Source organism: Chanodichthys erythropterus, chromosome 16 (genome assembly GCF_024489055.1).
Source record: "Chanodichthys erythropterus isolate Z2021 chromosome 16, ASM2448905v1, whole genome shotgun sequence".
NCBI classification, from domain to species: Eukaryota; Metazoa; Chordata; class Actinopteri; order Cypriniformes; family Xenocyprididae; genus Chanodichthys; species Chanodichthys erythropterus.
In genome coordinates this window covers 10,373,199-10,376,306 of record NC_090236.1, presented here as the reverse complement: position 1 = coordinate 10,376,306, position 3,108 = coordinate 10,373,199, and positions in this window count along the sequence as shown.

Here is a 3,108-nt window from a genome sequence, read left to right as displayed (position 1 = left end):
TCCCCCTCATCGACTCTGTACTCTTCCTCCATTCCTTCACTGTAAAAAAAATCCCGTTGTTTCTACGGAAAAATACCGGCAGCTGTGGTTACCAGAACAATACTGTAAAAATGACATCTAACCGTAAACATACTGACGGAGTTACATGTGAATTTTACATTTTAAATCTGTTAAATTTACGGTAAAATAACGTATTTCATTAACTGATATAATGTTAATTTACCAACCTAATGAAGTACTAATATCTGTTTTGTATCTTTATAATACACTGACAGTCACCAAACACAGTGGTGATGAGAGTCACATGATGAATCAAAGTTCATCACAAGCAGCTTTTCCACAAGCTGAGAAGCACAATACTAATATATAGAAGGAGCACACAGTGTCATTCACACACACACTAAACACCATCATGGTAACATGCATGAAATTTTAAAAATGCAATAAACATTAATTTAACAACATTAGATGTAACATAAAACCCTAATGTACATAACTGATTAGAAAAAAATGAGAAAAACTAAGAAGAAACAGAGTTATTTCAACGAAAATATATCAAATGTGAAGTATCACGCAGGGAATTGTGGGAATGTCAATATACGGTTTTTCACTGTAAATTTTACAATGAATTGTTATTTTTCACTTCCAAAAACTGTGAATTTAACGGTATTTTACCGTAAAATTACATTAAATGTACCATTAGATCTATTACAGTTATTCACCGTATATAGTACGGAAACTTTCTGTAAACCAATCAACAGTTTTTCACCGCAGCATTTTTACAGTCTTTTACTGTTAAAATCACGGTCATTTTTTACAGTGTTCCTCCTCTTCCTCTACTCCTTACTTCTCCTCCTACACTCATTCATCCTCCTTATCTCCTCCCTCCTCCTTCCCCCTCCTTCACTTTTTACTCCTCCTCCTCCACTCCTTACTTCTCCTTCTCCTCCTCCTCCACCTCCTAAACTCATTCCTCCTCCTCGTCTCCTTCCCCCTTATCGACTGTGTAATCCTCCTCCATTCCTTACTCCTCCTCCTCCACTCCTTACTTCTCCTCATACACTCAATCCTCCTCCTCTCCTTTCTCCTCCTCCTCCTCTACTCTTTCCCCTTCCTCCACTTCTTACTCCTAACCTACTCCTCCTCATCATCTCTCTCTCCTCCTTCCTCATCCTCCTTCTCTCCTTCCTCCTCCCCAACTTCTTACTCCTCCTCCACTCCTTACTACTCATCCTCCACTCCTTCCTGCGGAGGAGCCATCACCGGCCGCCAGGGGGCGGAGGAGGATCAAGCCATCTGCGGAACGTCCAGTGCCATCGCATGGCACCGCGAGGAAGAGCCTCCCGGCAGGCTGAGGACCGAGCGGCAGTGTGTCTGGGAACCGGACCCAGAATTTTTTTTCCTTTTTTTTCTCTTTCCCCTCTCTCGTCCTGTCGCTCCCCTTGCTTCCGTCTCTTTCTCTCGTCACGTCTGTCCTTACCCCCAGGTGCTGCGGCCGCCGAGACAGGCCCCGGGGGGGAGTAAGCGCAGTCGCGGGAGTAACCCCCGGCCTGCGAGGGGCGATGGGGGTATGTGCGACCAGGGCAGGCGAGAGCCGTGAGGGAGGTGGCGTGAGAGTTAATGAGCTTCACCTGGGAGGCGCACCGGCCTTATGACAGTTCAACAAATCTGACTCGTGTGTCAAAGCAAGGGAATAGTGTTTATAGTTTAGGGTTTGATAAATGGTGTTATGGTTTTAAAATTTAAGTTCAAAAGCCTGGTTATAGTGTTTAAGCAGTCAACATAAACTGTAAGAGTAAGATTTGATGAATCATGTTCTTGTTCATGTCCTCCACGGGATCCCAACAAGGACATAACCTACAGTACTATTGGTGATGCTCCTGGGAGTGAAGCAGTAAGTTTTACAGAAATATATTATGTCATGTATTTGTACCGCTAGCAGTATATTGAAAATGATCTTGCATGTCTAGAAGCCTCCAGCAGGTGGAACAGTATACAGCACTATGGTTCCACACTAACAGCAACACTGAGAATATCACAAGAACAGACACTCCTGAACAAGAAAAAAAAAAAAAAATAGAATGTTTAACATTTAAGCTTGATTTACATGTACATCTAACAGATCCACATATAAAAACACATGAAGTTAACTTTACGTTTGCTTGATTCACCCCATTTCTTCAAAAGGACCCACATGAACAGACGTTAATAGTTGGTTCCCGTATATAAGCTCAACAGCGCAACCCCCAGTACTGAATGTGAAAAGCACAAATCATTGTCGACTCACAAATAATGAGCCTTATTTGTCTCTTGAGAAAAAATGGATTGTCTAAATTATATATTTTGTCTGTTTCATCTCTTCACTGTAATATATATATTTGTTTTACTTGTACAGTATTCTGTTGTCTGTTTTCATTTTTACAAACATGCATATTTAAAATTAAAAGTAATTTTTCTGTGCACTGTGTTCTGTTGTCCATGTGATGAAAACTAAGTGGAGCAGAAGTCAGACTCTGCTTTACTTACTCATGTGTTTTTGTGGTTGATTTCTGCTCACTCACAGTGTAGATCAGGGGCCAGTTGCACCAGCTGTGCGCAAGTTACAACGTAGACTAGTTTTGACGTAAATGGGCACTAAGTTACAACTTACGCACTACTAAATATTTTTGTGTTGCACCATTAAACTTAGTTGAAGCGTAACTCTACGTATACACTAAATATTTACGGAAGCCTCCTATCAGGAGTAACGGTTGGAATAAAATAGCAGACTGACTGAACTGCATCAATAAGCTCTTGTTTTACCTGACAGACTTCATTCTTTACACATATATGATGCTGCTGACATTTACACTCTCTTAAATTTTAAGAGAGAGAACATCATGTGAAAAGATTACTTTGTTAGACACTCTTCAACACGAACCCGTTAAACAGCGCACCGCTGTGTGCATCGGTCCTATCACTCCGTGTTGTGCATAATCAATAAATGTAATTTCTTATGTTTTTGTTGTTGTTTCAGTATTTATTTATTGATCCTTATTAATTTCGTTACAGTTTCTGAATGTTATTTACATATAAAAACATTTATGATTAAGTAGTAGGCTATTATAT